The following is a 25,000-nucleotide window of genomic DNA, read 5'->3' on the forward strand; positions in this document are numbered from 1 at the left end:
TATTAATAATAATAATAATAATAATAATAATAATAATGGTCAGTCTCTAGGGCATTGTCCTTCTAGCTAGGGCAAAGTCACTGTCCCTTGCCACTGCCATTCACGAGCGACCTTTGAAATATTTAAAAGCATCTTGAACATATTCGGAAGCAACTACCGGTACATTAAAGACTTCACTTATATGAAAAGAGCCAAAACTGTGCTATAAATATCTTAAATAAAAATCATAATTTCATTATGACAAATAACTTTTAATTTCCGTATTATCGTTCCCAAACCGCTAGATACACACTGAAATAAAAAATAGAAAAACTCGGGTTGAAAAGAGTTTTTGGTGTTAACATAATCCCTGTCTCGTTTTTAAATTTATGTTAATACCAGCATTAAGCCTCTAGGTGTTCTCACAGAGCGTAATCCTCTCTCACATTTGCATAAAATGAAGAATAAAAAAAAGGGGGCCAGTTTTCAGTTGGACAGGAAAATTACCGCGGTTTGATATGGTTGGCAAATAAATGGTTATTTTGCAATGTAGCAAAATACCATGGATGTTTCGGGAAGATAAGAGGTGCTAGAGGGAAAGGAGAGACAGATAGATGGAGCAGATATCAATGGTTTCATTAGTTGAAAGTCTCTCTGAAATATAATTAAAGCTCATAATAATACTGTACAATAAACTTCACTGACCTGTTTATCCAGTAAAGTTTCATCTTAGCTACATGATCTTCTTGTTTTAAATTTACAAATTGGGCTAATCTACCTACGTTACTAGGCAGGTTGGTAACGTGTTCGCCTGGCATTGACATGACGCCAGATCGATCCCCGCCCAGGATCGTTAATTTAAGCTGTTTGCTTTGAGGCCACTGCTGTGGTTGGGTACCACAGTGGGACTCTTTCTGGTCGTTCATGCAAAGAAAATTGTCCCCTCTAACCTACTTTTGTTTATGATTTTTTTACAATCACATAACTTGCTCAACCTTATGGAACAAGCGCAATATAACCCAGAAATTTACATTTTAAGAATCTTTATAGTTCTGAAAATATATATCTCTCCTATACAAAACAGTTTATTATGCTAGTTAGATTTATTGTATTTGCAATGTCACATGGGCTGCTCTACCTACCTTCAACTTTTTCTGGTCGTTATTATAAACAAAATTGACCCTTTAATCTATTTTGTTCATGATTTTTGCATTCGCATAACTTGGCCAATCAAAAAAGGTAGCCGGGTGGTAGAGTCCTTGCCTTGTGATTGTCAGACTGGGGTTCGAGTCCCGCTCAAACTCGTTAGTTCCTTTAGTCGTTGCAACCTCACTATCCTTGTGAGTTAAGAATGGGGGTTGGGGAAGACTCTAAGTTTATCTCTAAGTCATTAGCAGCCATTGACTAGCCCTCCTTGGTCCTAGCTTGGATGGAGAGGGGACTTGGGCACTGATCATATGTAATATGGTCAGTCTCTATGGAATTGTCATTCTTCGTAGGGTAATGTTACTGTCCCTTGCCTGTGCCATTCATGAGCGGCCTTTAAACCTTTAAACCTATAAACATGGGTACTTAACATTTTAAGAATCTTTTCAGTTCTGGAAATACAATATATATCCATCCTCTACAAAATAATTTATTTTAATTAAATATATATGCGATATGTGACGCAATCTGCGTACTTGAGAACATAATAGCACCGACATCTGTTGGCAGGATAGTATATCACGACTTTGAATTAGATAAATATCAAGTGTCTTACGATGGTATGTTGGTAATTTGGTTTAAATTTACTTATCACTTCTCCACAGGGTTAGGCTCTAAGGACCAGATTGCTAACCAAAGCGAAAATCGCCATTATTCAAATTCTAAGATGGCCAAAATTGTGCTTGGGAATATACTTTAGGTTACCCATTCAAGATTTTCTTATCAGCTATGAAATGGACTGATTTTCCTGACATCTATAATATTATATATATATATATACATATATATATATATATATATATATATATATTATATATATATATATATATATATATATATATATATATATATCGTAAACTGTTGTTCCTATAGTTCGACAGCCTTTTGTATTATGAAATTATGTTACAATTCACGTATATTCTGCAAGGTGTATTCTAAGCAGACGACGTTATCATATATATGTTTGCATTTTGAATTTCAATCTAAACTTAGAATACCTATTCACATAAAAGTCAATAGATTATTTTTGTATATTTCTATAATATGCTTGAATTTATGCTTTCTTGATATTGATGTACTTACCCTTTATTTGAAATTTTCATTCCTTGTATATTCACGCCACGAAATGACTTTTCATACAATATACAGGGTGTCCCAAAATAATGTTTACACTCCTTGTATTGTTACAAATGGTTCGATTTATTGATATTAATGTGGAAAACAAATTCTTTTTTTGTTAACATTCTCAAATTGCCTCTTGTATCCTTACTTTTTCACTGTGCATTGTTTCTCTTCTGCGCATCTGTTTTCCACAGAAAAGAGTGTATACATTATTTTGGGACACCCTGTACTTTCCCTTTCCTAGATTAGTTCAAGATGAAGTAAAACTATAATGCTGACAATTCTTTGCCTATTGTTGCAAGCACTAATAACTTATCTTCGGAAGCACGATTTTCTCAGTAAAACCATTGCTTGCCACCATTTTCCTGACTCTAAGAATAGAGCAAAAACTCGAAACATTTCGATTTCAAGTCATAAAAACTGTAACATTTATCTTACTTCTAGAAGTTTTATTTCAGCTATTATTATTATTATTATTATTATTATTATTACTAGCCAAGCTACAACCCTAGTTGGAAAAGCAAGATGCTGTAAGCCCAAGGGCTCCAATAGGGAAAGGTAGCCCAGTGAGAAAAGGAAATAAGGAAATAAATAAATGATGAGAATAAATTAACAATATATCCTTCTAAAATCAGTAACAACGTCAAAACAGATATGTCCTATGTAAACTATTACCAACGTCAAAAACAGATATGTCATATATAAACAATAAAGACTCGTGTCAACCTGGTCAACATGAAAATATTTGCTCCAACTTTGAACTTTGTGTGGAATGATCTTCCTAATCAGGCAGTTGAATCATTGGAACTTCAGAAGTTCAAACTTACTGCAATTTGTTTTATGTTGAACAAGCTAACATAAGCCTCTCTTCATAGTGTATATATGACAGATCTATTTTAACGTTATTACTGATTTTGAAATATCTTATATGCTTAATTCATTACTTCTCGTGTAGTTCATTTATTTCCTTGTTTCCTTTCCTCATTGGGCTATTTTTTTCCTGTAGGAGACCTTGGGCTTATAGCATCTTGCTTATCCAGGTAGGGTTGTAGCTTGGCTAGTAATAATAATAATAATAATAATAATAATAATAATAATAATAATAATAATAATAATAATAATAATTTTAATAATGACAATGATAAGAACAATAACCATAACAATAACAATAACAATAACTAATAATAATAATTATTATTATTATTATAATTATAATTATTATTATTATTATAATCATAATTAAAATTATAATTATGATTATAATAATAATAATAATAATAATAATAATAATGATAATAATAATGATAATAATAATAATAAATGCTATATCCCAATCTTATGCATCAAAGCCATACAATTCAAAAGTAACTTTTACTATCTGATTTTAATTCTTTGGATAAAGCCGTAATCGATAAAAAAAAAAGGAGCAAAGAGGGCTCTTGTTCCTCCTCTATTTAATGATTTTCACCATATTATCTCGTGTGACGTCTTAGTAGCGAACTTGAGATTTTTCTATTCTGACGTCATATAAGAAAATAATGACCGTTTTTCATAAGATACTTAGTAGATTAGAGTCATTATATATATATATATATATATATATATATATACATGTATATATACATATATACACACACACACACACACACACACACACACATATATATATATATATATATGATATATATATAATTTATGTATATATACATACACACACACTCACACACATATATATATGATATATATATGATATATATATAATTTATATATATATATACATACACACACACACACATATATATATATATATATATATGTGTGTGTGTGTGTGTATATATATATATATATATATATATATATATATATACATATATGTATATATGTCCCTTTCTGGGTGGGGATACCTTAACGTGGTGAAAGGGTTTGTTTATCTCCATGATCAGCAAAACTATACTAGTCAGGGCCACCAATACTAGGTTGGTTTGCTGTGAATGATTAGTCTGAAGTCTCCCACAATCAGCACTCCGCCCTGGCTAACGTGGTGAAAACTGGCCAAACCTCAAATATGAACAAAGACATGTCTGAGGTCTTTGACTTTCAGTGGACTGGAAACTGCTGCGTTTGTTGTTTGTTGTTCTTGTTGTTGTTGTTGTTGTTGTTGTATAGGTGTACATAAAAATTTAAGTAGATTTAGCTAAATCATTCAGCAAACATTACGTAAACTATGTATAGTTGTGTATATGTATGTGTATGTCCATAATATCTTACGTCATATAACACGAAAACAATCACTAAGCTTTCAACGTCACCCACCTTACGCAAAGACAACAAGTTTCCTTCGAACGGAAGGCAGGTCTAGAAAGGCCATTTCATTCTCTCTCTTTATACTGTCTTTAAGTGGAGGCAATGTATAACCATTCGAAGAAAATCTGAATTGCAAAAGAGGTCGTCAAAAGAACTCATCCACAGGAAAGAGCCCTCCAATAATTTTTTCCATTATGGATGTTTTATTGGGCGTTTTATACCTTCCTGCTATTACGCTTTGATTACTCGAGGATTTTGCGCTCGTCGTCCGATTTTTTTCATGTCACTTTCCATTTCCTTCTTTTTTATTATTATCCTTCCGCCATGTTTGTTTTATGGGCCTATAGTGGCACTCTACCCAACCTGACCAAGGTCTAAAAACTCTACGACTTTAAAAGGGCCGGTTTTATGATTTGCCTTTTAAGTCAATCCGACCTTCTTTCCTTTTTCTTTTCTTTTTTTCCTCCATGGATTTCTTGCTCGTCCTCTTTTCCAGCGTTCTTTTACCCCCCATCAATTCGATTTTCCCGCCTTTTTCCCGATTCCCGCCATTGGTGCTCCCTGGACAAGAAAATTGGCTCTCACTTGGCGGGAACGTGGACGACCTTCATGGCGATGAGATTTTGCATTTAAATTCCAACCATTTTTCCAGACGGGCAGGTCCAAACAGCCGGGAAAATTGAAGTTGAGCTGGCTATGGCTTTATTTCCGTCCCACAAAGAAAAGTTATTATCCCGGCGCTCTTCCGTTCTCAATTTCTTGCACCATTGGCCACTCCAACGCTCAGCCTTGGGAGGGCTTAAGGGAAAACTGTCCCCCTGACTCTTGGCCAGATACGTCTCTTTCTCACTTGGCTCTCGTCTCTCGCACACTCGCGTGCGTGCTTCCTTTCTCTTGCACACTTAGGTGTATATATTTCCTTTCTGTTGCCCACTTACGTATACGTATCCTTTCTGTCGCACGCTTACTTCTATACTTCCTTTCTGCGGCACACTTAGGTATATAATTTCTATCAGTTGTATACTTACTTATAAATGTTCTTTCTGTTGCACACTTAGGTATATACTTTCTATCTGTTGTATACTTATATGCTTCCTTTCTGTTGCACACTTAGGTATATACTTTCTTTCTGTTGATCACTTACGTATACATTTCCTTTCTGTCGCACACTTACAATACTTCCTTTCTGCTGCACACTTAGGTATATACGTCCTTTCTGTTGATCACTTACGTATACATTTCCTTTCTGTTGTACACTTACTTATATACTTCATTTCTGCTGCACACTTAGGTATATACTTTCTATCTGTTGTATACTTATATATTTCCTTTCTGTTTCACGCTTACTTATATACTTACTTTCTGCTGGACACTCAAGTATATGCTTTCTATATGTTGTATACTTACTTATATACTTCCTTTCTGTTGCACACTTAGGTATATACCTTCTATCTGTTGCACACTTAGGTATATACGTCCTTTCTGTTGCCCACTTACGTATACATTTCCTTTCTGTTGTACTCTTACTTATACACTTCCTTTCTGCTGCACACTTAGGTATATACTTTCTATCTGTTGTAGACTTACTTATATACTTCCTTTCTATTACATACTTAGGTATATACTTCCTTTCTGTTGCATGCTTAGGTATATACTTTTTATCTGTTGTATACATACTTATATACTTAATTTCTTTTGCACACTTATTACATACTTCCCTTCTGCTACACACTTAGGTATATACAGTACTGATTTTTTATTGCACATTTACGTATACATTTACTTTCAGCTCCACATTTAAGTGCATACAATACCCCCTTTCTGTTGCGCACTTATGTATATTTCCTTTCTGCAGCACACTTGCACTTTATGTTGCACACTTACGCATATACATCCTTTCTACTGCACACCCCTTTTCATATACTTCCTTTCTATATCTTTCTGTATCCTTTACCTATGTGTTAAACTCATGCATCTCCCGCTTCATACACTTCCATACACTGTTTACAAACATTTCATAAGCATACATTCGGTGATTATAGAGAAAATGTTAATCCACTTTTTAAATCACTGTTGTATTTTACCAGAACTGACATCTTTATTATTTGTTAGTGATATATGGCCTTTTTGAGCCCTTAATTTTTTTTTTCTTTTTTTATTCTTTTTTTTTTATATTTGAAGTACACAAATGAAGAAACTGTAAGTGGGTCCCATAACATTATTCGTCATTTGTTAAAAACAGGAGAAACTAATTGACTTCGGATCCTTCCTATATCATCAATAAAATTTCTCCATAATTTGCGCCATATTCTTGAAAATAATACCAAAGATAATATTTCGATAAACTTTTTTATTGTAGAGTTGTACTCTCCAAAATTATCAGATGAAAAATTTGTTACATTATTCATTAAAAATCAAAAGCCCATACATGCTTACCAACAAGAAATAATTATTGTCAGAATTGAGCATCAAGTACCCGAAAAAAAATATAATTTTTTCTTCAATATTTTTTACATCACTATGCACCCTAGACTATCAAAATTTTGTTGTAATTTTCGGATATTGTTCAACACATTTGATCGTTTATAAACAATCTTAGATATTGTAAGATGTAGGTTGTTTAAAAAAAATCTCCTGTCATGACAAAGGATTTTTCTATACCTAGAATAGAAACCCTTTCAGTATTGAAGCCAGTAGTTGAAATACACTCTCTCTCTCTCTCTCTCTCTCTCTCTCTCTCTCTCTCTCTCTCTCTCTCTCTCTCTATTTACACACAAACACACACGCATATATATAGATATATTTATGTATATATATATATATATATATATATATATATATATATATATATATATTCATATATACATATATACATTATATATATAAATATATATATATATATATATATATATATATATATATATATATATATATATATATATACATATATGTAATGTGTGTGCATATGTATATATTATTTCATAATGGTTGGTGTTGTAATATAATCATATCCACTCATTTAAAATAGCCTTTGGATGAATACCGTAAAGGATAGAGAACTCCTAGAAACGTGTATCACAAGTTATTTTGCTTTATTGAATAAGTGCAAAAAAAATAGTAAATATTTGTTTAGAGAATCTAGTACAGTACGTATAAAAACCCAGTTGCAGCCTTCTATACTGTCATATTGTTACATGTTATAAATACAGTGTACAGTTGGACGCAGGAAATCTTGGCACACCTCGTTCTGAGGGAGTGCACCCTGTCACACTCTTACTCCCCGATGAGTTCCTGTCTTTAGCCCCGCCCACCATCTTTGCCATCTCTCCCTACACTAACAGTATGGTAACTCACCACGCAGTAAGGGTTGTGACAGGGTACATATATTTGGAGTGAGGTGTTTAAAGGTATAAAGGCCACTCATGAATGGCAGAGGTAAGGGACAGTGACATTGCCCCATTATTATTATTATTATTATTATTACCATCCAAGCTACAAACCTAGTTGGAAAAGTAAGATGCAACAAGTCCAAGGGCTCCAATAGGGAAAAATAGCCCAGTGAGGAAAGGAAATAAGGAAATAAATAAATGATGAGAACAAATTAACAATAAATCATTCTAAAAACAGTAACAATGTCAAAAACAGATATGTCATATACAAACTATAAAAAGACTCATGTCAGCCTGTTCAACATAAAAACATTTGCTGCAACTTTGAACTTTTGAAATTCTACTGATTCAACTACTCGATTAGGAAGATCATTCAACAACTTGGTCACAGCTGGAATAAAAACAAGTAGATCAAGTAGATCAATGTACATATGATCAGCGCCCGAGCCACCTCTCCGCTCAAGTTAGGACCAAGGAGAGCTAGGCAAAGGCTGCTGATGACTCAGCAGATAGACCTATAAGCTCCCCCAAACGCACCCTCCCTAGCTCACAAGGATAATGAGGTTGCAGCGACCAAAAAAATTAACAAGTTTGAGCGGGACTCAAACCCCAGTCTTTTGATCACCAGGCATGGACGTTACCAACAGGCCACAACAAATTCCTGTGTGTAACTGTACCTTACATATTAAATATATGTCATAAGAGTAAAGGCCAAACAGAAAACGCTTACCATCAAAGCTTAGAATGAAATAAGATAAAAACATTACTTTTTTATTTCCAAAGTCCTACAAATGTGATCCGTATTGCGTAAGTCTTCCCGCATTTAACCCTTGAAAATGATAACGAGATTACCCAGACCTTAACGATGTCCTAACCCCATATCCATATCTAGAAGCTGAAATTTTTTTTTTTTTTTTTTTTTTTTTTTTTTTTTTTTTTTTTTTTTTTTTTTTTTTTTTTTTAGCCAAATCTTCAACAGCTTTCATTTTATAGCAACTCCATAAGTGTTGTCTACGGCCGACTCGTAAAAATTCCTTTCAATTCCGTTCCATGCAAATTGCGAGCTGAATGGGTGGGCAATTTTGTGCGGATTTCTTTGCATTTACGACGATCGTCCCAGTTATCGGAACTGACGATAAGGGCCGGGATTTTCTCTCCCCCCCCCCCCCGCCCTTTCCAGCTCCCACATCTACCCACTAACCCCATGAGGAGAACCTAACCTAGCTTTAGTGTGGCCTTAATTTCTTGAATGTGAAGTTGTGGGTTTTAGTTCCAATAGGAACATTCCTGTGGGAGGTGCTGCCATCTCTGTTTGGATTCTGTTACTAGAATGTTGTCTCGAATCCCTGAATTGGAAGATAATATGTATTCACCCTTCTTGCTCAAGTACATCGAATAGCATCGAATGTGATTACATTACATTATCCATTTCATATTACCAGTTACTTAAAGTCCTCTCTCTCTCTCTCTCTCTCTCTCTCTCTCTCTCTCTCTCTCTCTCTCTCTCTTTCATCACTTATTTCAGCTCATTCACTCTCGCCACTCAACTGAGATACCATGGATTCGAAAATGGACGAGGGAGCTACAACCTGGAAAATTCCCTTTAAAAATGTTTTTATAACCTAAAAAAGTATGTTAGTTACCTTTTAGTCTGACGTCTAGGGACAAGTCCCCTTAAGAAATAGTGTTTTTATTAGTAAAAAATGTTTAGTTATATTTTAGTCAGACGTCTTGGGACTAGTCCCCTGTAAGATTGTGTTTATTATAACCTAAAAAATATTTTAGTTGCCTTTTAGTCAGACGTATATGGACAAGTCCCTTTTCTAAATAGTGTTTATTATAACCTAAAGATATGTTAGTTACCTTTTAGTCAGACGTCGAGGAACAAGTCGCCTCTAAAAATTGTGTTTTTGATAAAAAAAAAAAAATATTATAGTTACCTTTTAGTCAGATGTCTAGGGCCAAGTCCCCTTAAAAAATACTGGTTTTTTTTATAACCAAAAAATATTATTGTTACCTTTTAGTCAGGCGTCTAGGGACAAGTCCCCTTAAGAAATTATGTTTTCTATAACTAGAAGATATTTTAGTTACCTTTTAGTCAGATATCTAGGGACAAGTCCCCTTAAGAAATTATGTTTTCTATAACTAGAAGATATTTTAGTTACCTTTTAGTCAGATATCTAGGGACAAGTCCCCTTAAAAGATACTGTTTTTTATAACCAAAAAATATGTAAGTTACCTTTTAGTCAGGTGTCTAAGGACAAGTCCCCTTAAGAAATTATGTTTTCTATAACTAGAAGATATTTTAGTTACCTTTTAGTCAGTCGACTATAGTTTGCTGAAGCAGAGAATGGGGATGAACTAAGGAGAGCAGGTGAGGCTGGAGACAGCTGACTGGCCAATGACCTTAGATGCCAGGATGCCAGAAAACCTCAAATCGATCAATCAATCAATCAATCAATCAATTGCAATTTAATGTATCTGTAATCGTCATTCTTATCAGAATGAAACAGATTATCACATACATCTTATTACTAAGTCTATCTATCTACCTATCTATCTATCTATTTATTTACATATCTATCCCTCTATATATCTTCCTATATACCTATATTTTCATATCCCAATCTACCTATCTATATATCTATCTAGGTAACCATTTTCCTATTTTTCCATCTATCTTTCTATTCCTCTAGTTATCTCTCAGTCTATCTATCTATGAGCTTATCTATCCATCTATGCATCTATCCAGCTATCTGTCTGTCAGTTCATCTATTCACTAATCTATCTATCAATCTATCTATCGTCAATATATCTTATCTTTCTATTCCTCTATCAATTCCTCTGTCTATCTATCTCTCTACATATCTATCCATATTTGCATTTATCTATCTATAAATTCATCTATCCCCTCATCAATCTATCAATCTATATATTGTATATATATATATATATATATATATATACCGTGTATATATATATATATATATATATATATATATATATATGTATATACATATATCTTTCTATTCCTCTATCGAAATCTCTACCTATCTATCTATCTCTCTACATATCTTTTCATATATGCATCTTTCTATCTCTCAATTCATCTATCCCATTATCAATCTATCTATCGTATATATATATATATATATATATATATATATATATGTATGTATGTATGTATATATATATATATATATATATATATATGTATGTATGTATATATATATATATATATATATATATATATATATATCAAATAAGCGATATATATTAATACATTAAAGTCTGGGTTCTCTTAACGACCTCGGGATCAGACCCCCTGGCGAAATCACTCAAAGACTATAGTATCTGACCGGCCGGGTTTCGAACCCTGGTCCAGGATACTTGTATGCCATTGACCATACCACTCGGCCACGAAGAAAGATAAGTCTATGACAATTCTTCTGTACACATACCTGTCGAATTCAGGTTTGTACTTAGAATTGAAACCCGGCCGGTCAGATACTATAGTCTTTGAGTGATTTCGCCTGGGGCTCAGATCCCAAGGTCGTTAAGTGAATCCAGACTTTAGTGTATTAATATATATGGCTTATTTGAAATATGAAAAGCACGTTTAGATGTGCAAAATTTATCGTGTATGTATATATATATATATATATATATATATATATATATATCAATTCCTCTACCTATTTATCTATCACTCTACATATCTATCTATCTATATACCTAACTATCTATCCATCTACAGATACATTCTTCACCACCCAAATTTTCCTTACATCTTTGAGATCTCTTTCTATCAAGCCCCCTCCCATCTTCCCCACTCCTTCATCCCCCACTCCCCCTCCCCCTCTTTTCGTCTCCATCCATCCCCTTTATACACCGCCCTCCAACGAGGCTGAAGGAGAAAGGGGGAGGGGGGGAGGGAAGGACAGGCAAAGAAAGAGGGAAATGTAATATCTATCAGCGAGAGGTTAGAGTCTCTTGATGGACACGCCGATCACCACTCGAGAATGAACTCCCTCGAGTCCTTCTCGAGCTAAGGAGGGAGCGCCGAGGCTCTCTCTCTCTCTCTCTCTCTCTCTCTCTCTCTCTCTCTCTCACATACAAGCACACACACAAACACACTTTATCGGTCTATCTGTCTATATAAGATATCATTTGTGAACGCAATTATATCCTGTCTTCTATCTAGAGTTTAGTATCTCTCTCTCTCTCTCTCTCTCTCTCTCTCTCTCTCTCTCTCTCTCTCTCATTATTCTTTGTGAACGCAATTATATCCTGCCTTCTATCTAGATTTTGGTCTCTCTCTCTCTCTCCTCTCTCTCTCTCTCTCTCTCTCTCTCTCTCTCTCTCTCGCCTCTCGGTGTGTCTATTTATGTAAGATATCAGCTTTTGTAAACGCAATTATATCCCGTCCATACAGCATCTTTTATCTTAATTATAGTCTCTCTCTCTCTCTCTCTCTCTCTCTCTCTCTCTCTCTCTCTCTCTCTCAAAATAGTATTAACTTAAGCCAGAAAACTCTTCATCCGCTTGAATCATTTCATGGGAACTATAATAACCTTTTTAACCAAATTGTGCTACCTGATTTTACCAGAAAGCCAAAAAACCGTAAGGTAGTAGGTTGTCCCCGGGCACCAGCCACCCATTGAGATACTACCGCTAGAGAGTTATGGGGTCTTTTGAGTGGACAGACAGTACTACATTGGATTTTCCTCTCTGGTTACGGTTTATTTTCCCTTTACCTATACACACACATCGAATAGTCTGGCCTATTCTTTACTTATTCTCCTCTGTCCTCATACACCTGACAACACTGAGATTACCAAACAATTCTTCTTCACCTAAGGGGTTACCTACTGCACTGTAATTGTTCAGTGGCTACTTTCCTCTTGGTAAGGGTAGAAGAAACTCTTTAGCTATGGTATGCAGCTTTTCTAGGAGAAGGACAAACCAAAATCAAACCATTGTTATCTTGTCTTGGGTAGTGCCATAGCCTCTATACCATGGTCTTCCACTGTCTTGGGTTAGGGTTCTCTTGCTTGAAGGTACACTCGGGCACGTTGCTCTATCTTATTTCTCTTCCTCTTATTTCTCTGAAGTTTTTATAGTTTATATAGGAGATATTTAAGGTTGTTACTCTAAGTATTTTATTTTTCCGTTTCCTTTCCTCACTGGGCTATTTTCCCTATTGGAGCCCCTGGGCTTATAACATTCTGCTTTTCCAACTAGGGTTGTAGCTTAGCAAGTAATAATAATAATAATAATAATAATAATAATAATAATGATAATGATAATAATAATAATAAGGATATAGTGTGCTATCCGTAGATTTAAACAAAGCATCTTGAGGTTAAATCTGTATAGTCATGTTAGTTGAAAAAAAAAATAAAGAATAAAAAACCTAGGTGATATGATGGAAACATCACATGGTAAATTCTCTACCAGATTTTTGGATCCCAGCACTGACAAGGATAAAAATTTTATTAATAATAATAATAATAATTATAAGAATAAAAATGTAATATTCAAATCAGTATTATCAATTTTCCTTGCCGTTGACTATACCAATTCAGGATCATTAACAAATACATACTACAATAGTAATAAAGATGACATTAATAATAATAATGATATTAAGGATAGATTTAATTTTTGCATAGTTCCATTCACATGGAAACTATGCATATAAAACGAAGAAAGGATCAATGGAAAGAAGAATTTGTATATGGTTTAACCAATGAATTAATCATCTGTTTTTGACGTTGTTAATAGTTTATATAGGACATATTTGCTTTGACGTTGTTGCTGTTTTAGAATGATTTATTGTTAACTTGTTCTCATCATTTATTTATTTCCTTATTTCCTTTCCTCACTGGGCTATTTTTCCCTATTGGAGCTCTTGGGCTTATAGCATCTTGCTTTTCCAACTAAGTTTGTAGCTTGGTTAATAATAATATTAATAATAATAATAATAATAATAATAATAATAACAAACCCTCGTTACATTGTCAGCCTTCTATAAGTAGATGATTACTCTAACTAACTAAAGAACTAACTAATTAAATAACTAAATAATTAAATAACTAACTAACTAAATAACTAACTAATTAAATAACGAAATAATTAAATAACTAACTAAATAGCTAACTAATTAAATAAATAAATAATTAACTAACTAACTAACTAAATAACTAACTAATTAACTACCTGTAAGCAAAATTATCTTATTAAACACAAAAATAACAAAAACTGGCATTACTAGAATACAGAAAATATTCCAGGGAGACCATATCAGTCCTAAAATCCACCTCCGCCATAGTCCAACGATGCGCAACTGTTTTTAATTCTCCCTTTCCGATTTCTGAAACAATTGATGAAAGATTTTCTAGTTTTTTATTATTTACAATGAAGGGAGAATTTAAAATCTCCCAAATGATATCCGCGGGTAGTTAAAAATTAAACATGATTCGAATATTGGGATTTGAAGAGTTTTCAATGGAGAAAATTTGGCTGAATTGGTATGGTTTCGTTCTCTTTATGTGGGTTCATTAGGAATCCTCGTTGTTATGTAGAGGGTAATGAAAGTCCTGTGATGAAAGTTCTGTGATGAAAGTTCTATGATGAATGTTCTGGGATGGAAGTCTCGTGATTGAAGTCCTGTAATGAAAGTCCGGAGAGGAAAGTTCTGTAATGAAAGTCCTGTGATAAAAGTTCTGTAATGAAAGTTCTGTGATGAAAGTTCCGTGATGAAAGCTCTGTAATGAAAGTCCTGTGATGGAAGTCCTGTAAAGAAAGTTCTGCGATGAAAGTTCTGTAATGAAAGTTCTGTAATGAAAGTCATACCAAGAAGCCATTTAAGCCGTGTTATGAACACAGTTGTGATTGGAGTCATTCCATAGCTGATGAATGAACAAATTTCATACGAAAGATATTTTAAAATCCTTTTGTATGAAAACCACCATGGAGAAAAGAAAACAGACCTAAAACATTGTAAACTAGAAAAGCACTCTGAGAGTGCAGACCTCCTCCACGGCAGCCTATTTCTTGGAACCAGCTTGCCCTAGGGTTAATTCATTCGACCTTTTGTTCTACCTTGACCTTTGACCTAGGACTTCCAAAACTGAATAACTTCCACGTCTCAACATAACAATCAATCCCTGAAAGTTTCACTACTCTATGAGTAAAATTGTGGCCAGGAAGTTGTTCGTGAACAAACAAACAAACAGATAATCCCGCTATGAATAAAATTATAGCCAGGAAGTTGTTCACAAACAAACCAACAGATAATCCCTCTGAGTGAAATTGTGTCCAGGAAGTTGTTCACAAACAAACAAACGGACAAAAATTGTGGCCAGGAAGTTTTTCACAAACAGACAAACAGATAATCCCTCTATAAATAAAATTATGGTCAGGAAGCTGATCACAAACATACAAACAGATAAAAATTGTGGCCAGGAAGTTGTTCACAAACAAACAAACGGACAAAAATTGTGGCCAGGAAGTTTTTCACAAACAGACAAACAGATAATCCCTCTATAAATAAAATTATGGTCAGGAAGCTGATCACAAACATACAAACAGATAAAAATTGTGGCCAGGAAGTTGTTCACAAACATACAAACAGACGAACAACGGGAAAAACATAACCTCCTCCCAACATGGTTGGCGGAGGTAACAAAGTCTTTAAATGAATGTTTCATAAAAAAAAAAAATCTAGAGAAAGCTGTCAAAAGAAATATAATATAAAGAACGATAAAGAGTCCCTTCACATTGATCTATTTAATCTCCAAATCTTCATAAAGAAACCATTATAAGGCAAAGTCTCGCAAAGATATAAAACGAAAAACTGAAAAAAAAAAAAAATATTTTTTAGAATTTAAAACATTATGAACGTAATCCACAGAAATTGCTGACTGGAAGTACCGAGTGTGTACCATATCACTAAGTTCCCTTAAATCCGGATTATTTTTTCCTCTTCCAAAAGGAAAACTCAAATCAATTTGCAAACCTTCATTTGATCTCTTTCCCTGTTTCCCTTTTATCTTCGGTTCTCCTCTGACTCCTCGTCTCTTACTGTTTCGCTTCTGTGATATTATTCTCTCTCTCTCTCTCTCTCTCTCTCTCTCTCTCTCTCTCTCTCTCGCTATGATATAAAGTTTACCAACATTGGCTCTCTCTCTCCTCTTTGATATAAACTTCATCTACGTTTGTTCTCTTTCTCTCTCTCTCTCTCTCTCTCTCTCTCTCTCTCTCTCTCTCTCTCTCTCTCTTGACATAAACTTCATCTACAATTGTCCTCTCTCACTCTCCCTCTCTCTAACATAAACTCCATGTACATTAGTCTTCTCTCTCTCTCTCTCTCTCTCTCTCTCTCTCTCTCTCTCTCTCTCTCTCTCTCTCCTCTCTCTCTCTCCCAAATCAAGCCAAAAGCACCAAACGAAATAAATCACATCGGACAGCCAGCCCTCTCTCTCTCTCTCTCTCTCTCTCTCTCTCTCTCTCTCTCTCTCTCTCTCTCTCTCTCGTTGTCAATTATTTTACATTTCGTGTTTATTACCGCTTCCCCCTCTCTCTCTCCCCTCGTTTTGAGTTACCACTTCAATTTAATTGTCCCCTTCAGTCATTTCCCGCTATCTTCTTATCCATTTATTCCTCCCCTGTTTTGTTTCCACTTATTTCCCAATTACGATTTATCGAGATCTCTCTCCTGTGTCACTCATTGGTCAGTTTCTTGGTCGCGTTGGTTCAAGGGAAATTTCCCTTTGTAGTTATTTCGATTCCAGTTTTATTTTTTTCCAGTTAGTTCTGGAATTTTGTTTTTGGTCTTGTGTTTGTTTTGGCATATTGGATATATTGGATCATTATAAGCTATTTTGCTTTGCCTGCTCGTATGTTTATTCATATATTGATAAACTGGATGATTCATTGCAAGCAATATAAAAATATTTGAAGATAATTGCTTTCACATATGATGTTATTTTCCGAAGAATCATTTTCCCATTGATATTATAAAACTATGAAAATATTTCTATGGTATTATTCAGTGCAAAATCCTAAAGAACTAATAATTGTAGTATGATTTTGTCGAGTTATATATATTCTTTTTAGATACAGCGATGAATTGAAACAGATAATTGAAACATTAACAATATATCATATTTTTCCTTCAAATAATTTGTTAAAAGGAGTAATAATGATAAAAGAGATATATTGCATATTTGATTTTATTAGCTGGAAAAGCTATATGATTCTACACGTGCTGTGCGTAACCTGTTATTATTATTATTATTATTATTATTATTATTATTATTATTATTATTATTATTATTACCATTAGATTGTTACCAGTAGAATTCTACCATCAATATATTTATGAAATTATCAAAATATTGATTGACACATTTTATTATTATTATTATTATTATTATTATTATTATTATTATTACTAGCTAAGCTACAACCCTAGTTGGAAAAGCAAAATGCTAAAAGCCCAAGGGCCTAAACAAGGATAATAGCCCAGTGAGGAAAGGAAATAAGGAAATGAAGAAACATTAAAAATAATGAATAACTTAAATAAGATATTTTCTTTCTTTATTTAAATAATTTTACGTCTTTAGCCCAATTCTTATATTTGTGTTCCCTAGTCATTAATAACATTAAAAACTTTACTATTGTGACTCCTCGCGTGTAATTTATCATATTTTAGCTATATCTATAATTCCCATGATCAAATCATTAACGTGAATTAGCTATACTAATATATTGTGCATCATAATGGATAACTCAGATCCATTAATTAATAAGAAAGAGCTCTAACTGTCTCAGTTTAAAGGCTTAAAGGCCACTCATGAATGGCGGAGGCAAGGGACAGTGACAATGCCCTAGCTAGCAGGACAATGCCCTGGAGACTGATCATATATGAATATGATCATCGTCGAAACCCTCTTTCCACCCAAGCTAGGACCAGGGAGGGTCACGCAATGGCTGTTGATGACTCAGCAGACCTATAGGCTCTCCCTAAGTCCCCATCCTTAGCTCACAAGGATGGTGAGGTTGCAGACACTAAAAGCAACTATCAAGCTTAATCTGGACTTGAACCTCAGTCCGGCAGGTCACCAGGTAGGGACGTTTCCAGTATGCCATTATCCTTAGCTCTCAAGGATGGTGAGGTCGCAGTGACTAAAGAAACTCTCGACCTTGAGGTGGACTTGAACCCCAGTCCGGCAGATCGCCAGGCAGCAGTGGTGCCAAAAATGGGGGTTTATCCCTAGATTTGGGGATTTATCCTTACATTTGGGAAATTTATCCCTAGATCTGGGGATTTTGGATGACTGGTGACTGTATTCTGTACATATTTCTATGAAGAAGAAACAGAGATTAGTAAACCATTGTATTGTTGGAATTAGTTTACTTAAAATTACATTGAGTATAGTGAGTAATTTCTATATTAGGAGAAAATATATTTCTGGAAATAGGGATTTTTGGGTGGTTCTGGGAATTTTTTATCACGAGTTTTAGGGATTTTTAGACTAACCCATCTGGCAACACTGCCAGGCAGGGACTTTAGTAAATAAAATATTGTATTTACGATTATTCAAATAAAGACAACAGGAATTATTAGGATATTTTAATTGTTTTTAGAAAATAAAAAACAAATCAAACGCGTTGCATTTAATGTACGCAATTGAAAAGGGTTATTTCATCTTCCCTTATTAAACTTTTATCATCGTGCAGCTCAGATTACGGACAATTATGTGTTATTATAAGAATACTGTTGACAACTGTTGATTCAATGGCAATTAGGAAATGATAAATGGATATATTTTAACCATATAATTTGTTTTAATTATCAACCCGCGAATATCATTGGAAAATTGAGCATAGTCACATGCATGTTTTTTAGTCTTTTTTGTATCGGGTAATTATTTTTATTATTATTATTATTATTTTATTATTATTATTAATATTATTATCATTATTATTATTATTATTATTATTATTATTGTTGTTGTTGTTGTTGTTATTATTAGCTCAGCTACAACCTTTATTGGAAAAGAAGAAGGCTAAAATCCCAAGGGCTTCAATAGGGAAAAAATGCCCAGTCGGGAAAGGAATTGAGGAAATAAATAAACTACAAGAGATGTAATGAACAATTTGAATAGAATATTTTAACAGTAACATCATTAAAATAACTGTTTCATATATAAACTATAAAAAAGAGACATGTCTGTCTGTTCAATATGAAAACATTCTAGGCAAGTTTGAAATTTAGAAGTTCCACCGATTCAATTGCCTGATTAGGAAGATCATTCTACAATTTAGTCACAGCTGTTTGCTTCGAATATTCATTCCAAAAACATACAGGCTGCTTCAGTACAAAGTCCAAACATATGCAATAAAACTGCCAGCATTATAAAAGAAAAATTAGAATATGCTATCATTCATTTGCCATATGTGGATGAGATCATGGTGAAGGGTAGATGGAGATGGTTTTGGCATGCTCTTCGCACTCCCCATGAGAGATTAGTTCACCAAACTTTTAACTGGGCTCCACAAGGGACTAGACGAGTTGGAAGGCCCCTGGCCTACATGGCTGAGGACTATGAAGTGTGAAGTGGGAGATGATGGATGGAGAAGTATTGAATTAAAAGTTCAAGATAGAGACGACTGGCGAAATCTAACCGAGGCCCTTTGCGTCAATATGCGTAAGGAGATGATGATGATGATGATTATTCATCTAAAGTTTTTATCATCAAATTGTGTGTTGCTCATTGAGTAATAGATCCGCAAGCTGCTAGATATGGAATGAATCGCCCAATGATGTAGTTAATAGGGTACGAGGGTAAAATATAATAATACTAAGAACTTGACCTATTCGCTGATCTCGTATCATACTTCACTTTTTATCATTTATTAAACAATTCTTTTTCACCCATGGGGTTAACTACTGCATTGTAATTTTTCAGTGGCCACTTTCCTCTTGGTACGGGTAGAAGAGACTCTTTAGTGATGGTAAGCAGCTCTCCTAGGAGAAAGACACTCCAAAATCAAACCATTGTCTCTAGTCTTGGTTAATGCCATAGCCTTAGTACCATGGTCTTCCACTGTCTTGGGTTAGAGTTCTCTTGCTTGAGGGTACAATCGGGCACACTATTCTATTTAATTTCTCTTCCTCTTGTTTTGTTAAGATTTTATAGTTATATAGGAGATATCTATTTTAATGTTGTTACTGTTCTTTAGAAAATTTTAGTTTTCCTTGTTTTCTTTCCTCACTTGGCTATCTTTCCTTGTTGGAGCCCTTGGGCGTATAGTATCCTGTTTTTCTAATTAGGACTGTGGCTTAGCAATTAATAGTAATAATAATAATATACTATTGGCGAAACTGTGCTTCGTCTTCTTAGTTCCTTCTTTTCACAGCACACGATAACATGTTATCTATTGTAGCCATAGGAAATAGATGTTATTTTCAAGACTTTCTTTACTTATTAAGGTAACAGTCTAACGAAGCTCTCTTGCTTTTCTATCTGATAGCCAACAACATCATGGTCTTCCACTGTCTCTTGGGTTAGAGTTCTCTTGCTTGAGGGTACACTCGGGCACACTATTCTATCTAATTTCTCTTCCTCTTGTTTTGTTAAAGTTTATATATTTTATATAGGAAATATTTATTTTAATGTTATTGTTCATAAAATATTTCATTTTTCCTTATTTCCTTTTCTCACTGGGCTATTTTCCCAGTTACGGTCCCTGGGCTTATAGCATCCTGCTTTTCCAACTAGGGTTGTAGCTTAGCAGATAATAATAATAATAATAATAATAATAATAATAATAATAATAATAATAATGATACTACTACTACTACTACTACTACTACTACTACAATAACAATAACAATAACAATAACAATAACACTAATAATAATAATAATAGTAATGATGATAATAATAATAACGATAATGACAATGATGATGATAATAATAATAATAACAATGATAACAGAAATAGTAATAATAATGATTATAACAACAACAACAACAAAAAGCGATGTTAGTGTAATATCGATGCAGATGACAGCAGTGATTAGTTCATTGATTCGGCTTCATGCGGACCTACATCTGTCAATTACCAGATTAGCATGCTGAATACACCATTTAAATTGAAAATAATAACACCTCATGAAAGAAAGGGGGCAATGGCAAATATTTGTTACACAGTTATTTGCTCTTCGCCGTCACAACCGGAATGCAAAATGCATTGTTGATGCTCCAATGCATTAATTGGTAAACACACGGATGCATTGTCATTTTTTTTTTTTTTTTTTTTTTTTTTTTTTTTTTTTTTTTTTGGTCGGGGATAATTCAAGTTCATCTGTTATTCCAATTCAAGTACTTCTGTTATTCCAAACAAGTAAAGGGGATAATTCAAGTTCATTTGTTACTCCAATTCAAGTTCATCTGTTATTCCAAATAAGTAAAGGGGATAATTCAAGTTCATCTGTTATTCCAATTCAAGTTCATCTGTTATTCCAATTCAAGTTCATCTGTTATTCCAATTCAAGTACTTCTGTTATTCCAAACAAGTAAAGGGGATAATTCAAGTTCATTTGTTACTCCAATTCAAGTTCATCTGTTATTCCAAATAAGTAAAGGGGATAATTCAAGTTCATCTGTTATTCCAATTCAAGTTCATCTGTTATTCCAATTCAAGTTCATCTGTTATTCCAATTCAAGTACTTCTGTTATTCCAAACAAGTAAAGGGGATAATTCAAGTTCATTTGTTACTCCAATTCAAGTTCATCTGTTATTCCAAATAAGTAAAGGGGATAATTCAAGTTCATCTGTTATTCCAATTCAAGTTCATCTGTTATTCCAATTCAAGTTCATCTGTTATTCCAATTCAAGTACTTCTGTTATTCCAAACAAGTAAAGGGGATAATTCAAGTTCATTTGTTACTCCAATTCAAGTTCATCTGTTATTCCAAATAAGTAAAGGGGATAATTCAAGTTCATCTGTTATTCCAATTCAAGTTCATCTGTTATTCCAATTCAAGTTCATCTGTTATTCCAATTCAAGTACTTCTGTTATTCCAAACAAGTAAAGGGGATAATTCAAGTTCATTTGTTACTCCAATTCAAGTTCATCTGTTATTCCAAATAAGTAAAGGGGATAATTCAAGTTCATCTGTTATTCCAATTCAAGTTCATCTGTTATTCCAATTCAAGTACTTCTGTTATTCCAATTCAAGTACTTCTGTTATTCCAAACAAGTAAAGGGGATAATTCAAGTTCATTTGTTACTCCAATTCAAGTTCATCTGTTATTCCAAATAAGTAAAGGGGATAATTCAAGTTCATCTGTTATTCCAATTCAAGTTCATCTGTTATTCCAATTCAAGTTCATCTGTTATTCCAATTCAAGTACTTCTGTTATTCCAAACAAGTAAAGGGGATAATTCAAGTTCATTTGTTACTCCAATTCAAGTTCATCTGTTATTCCAAATAAGTAAAGGGGATAATTCAAGTTCATCTGTTATTCCAATTCAAGTTCATCTGTTATTCCAATTCAAGTTCATCTGTTATTCCAATTCAAGTACTTCTGTTATTCCAAACAAGTAAAGGGGATAATTCAAGTTCATTTGTTACTCCAATTCAAGTTCATCTGTTATTCCAAATAAGTAAAGGGGATAATTCAAGTTCATCTGTTATTCCAATTCAAGTTCATCTGTTATTCCAATTCAAGTTCATCTGTTATTCCAATTCAAGTACTTCTGTTATTCCAAACAAGTAAAGGGGATAATTCAAGTTCATTTGTTACTCCAATTCAAGTTCATCTGTTATTCCAAATAAGTAAAGGGGATAATTCAAGTTCATCTGTTATTCCAATTCAAGTTCATCTGTTATTCCAATTCAAGTTCATCTGTTATTCCAATTCAAGTACTTCTGTTATTCCAAACAAGTAAAGGGGATAATTCAAGTTCATTTGTTACTCCAATTCAAGTTCATCTGTTATTCCAAATAAGTAAAGGGGATAATTCAAGTTCATCTGTTATTCCAAACAAGTAAAGGGGATAATTCAAGTTCATCTGTTATTCCAATTCAAGTTCATCTGTTATTCCAATTCAAGTTCATCTGTTATTCCAATTCAAGTTCATCTGTTATTCCAATCAAGTAAATAGATAAAAAAAGCTGGTGTCCCTTTGGTAATTATCAAGTCTTTTCTTCAAGTAACAATTACTTCCGGAGAGAAAGATTGTTTTTTTTTATTTGTATTTGTCATTTTGTTGGCAAGATTTGGCTAAAGTTATGAGTTTGTTTTTGTTTTGATTCTAACAATGCTGGGAAAGGAACTTTTGACAAAGGTAGGACTGAGACTTTCGACAAAGGTTGGATTGAAACTTTTGATAAAGGTGGGACTGAAACTTTCGACAAAGGTGGAACTGAAAACCTGGAACTGAAACTTTCGACAAAGATGGAACTGAAACTTCTTGACAAAGGTGGAACTGAAACTTTCGACAAAGGTGGAACTGAAACTTTCGACAAAGGCGAGACTGAAACTTTTGACAAAGGCGAGACAAACTTTTGACAAAGGTGGGATTAGAGTTTCTAAAAAGGTAGAGACAGAACTTTTGAAAGACATAGGATTGAAAATATAAATAAAGGTGGGATTGGAACCATTGAAAAGGAGAGGATCGGAAATTTTGCCAAAAGTGGGACTGTAGTTTTTGACAAAGGTGAGGTTTGAACTTTTAACAAAAATGTTACTGGAACTTTTGGCAAAAGTGAGACACTAATTTTTGACAGATAAGATTGGAAATTTTAACAAATTGTGATTGAAACTGACATCGTTTGAATGGAGCTTTTGACCGATGTGGGGTTTGAACTTATAAAGAAAATTATATTGAAACTTAAAAAGGGTGGTATTAGAACTTTTGCAAATGTGGGCTTGGAACATTTTTGCAAGGGCGGGACAGGAACACTTGATGAAAGTATAGGGTTGTAATTTTTAACACAAGAGGTATTAGAATTTTACAAAGGTGGCAGTGAAACTTTTAACAAAGTTCCCATTGTAATTATTAATTAGTATGATTGTCAAGTTCTTCCTAATATTCAAGATATAGTTGTTTTTATATATAGTTTTTAATCCTTTGATACTTAGAATTTTTTTTTTCTTTTTTTTTTGTTACTCGTTGATTTGATATATTTATTTGTTGTACTTGAAAAAATCTTTATTTTCTGTCTCTGCGCCTCTTATCTCTCGTAGCTAAACCAAAGGCAATCTCACAACAGCATCAACGTATAATTCACAATAACTTCTCTTATCTCCCATTGCTCGGTTTCATCTTATCACCCGCAATTGTCCATCTGTAATCCCAGCCACTAAAATGTAAATCCCCTTTTTTCCCTAACAAAGAAAGAGGAAAAACGAGAGGGGCGCGCACATTATCTCACTTTATTAGCGACCCATCATCCGCCGAGTGACTTCTAAAAGTATCGTTAGAGCTAGAGATGAATTACAGCCTCCAGTCTGGCCCGGTCGGTCATTCAGTAGTGTGTTCCAAACAACATCTGGAAACGTGGAGGGCCAGAAGGGGGGGGGGGGAGTTGATGAGGGGGACTACCAGCCTCTCTGTCTCTCCTTACAACCAGCGAACACATGTGACCAATTACCCCACTACACCTCATTGCAACACCGCCAAGAGATCCGTGGAACGCGTCTTACGCGGATAATCTCCGCGGATAACATCCGCAGATAACCACCGCGGATAAATCGGCTGAGTTCGCCAGAAAGTTTTAGCCAAAAATTCTGTTTTCAACATTTGCCAGTTGGGAAACTTCAGTCCGGTTTTGGGTGTAAATGCGAAATAATCTCTTGTCATTTGTTACTTTTTGACGCTGGTAACACTGCCGGTGGGGTTGGTAGGAGGTTGGGGGAATACGATGGGGCTATGACAATGGAGGATCGTTTTGCGCGCACACCCCATCATC

This window comes from Palaemon carinicauda, chromosome 4 (genome assembly GCF_036898095.1).
Source record: "Palaemon carinicauda isolate YSFRI2023 chromosome 4, ASM3689809v2, whole genome shotgun sequence".
Lineage (NCBI taxonomy): Eukaryota > Metazoa > Arthropoda > Malacostraca > Decapoda > Palaemonidae > Palaemon > Palaemon carinicauda.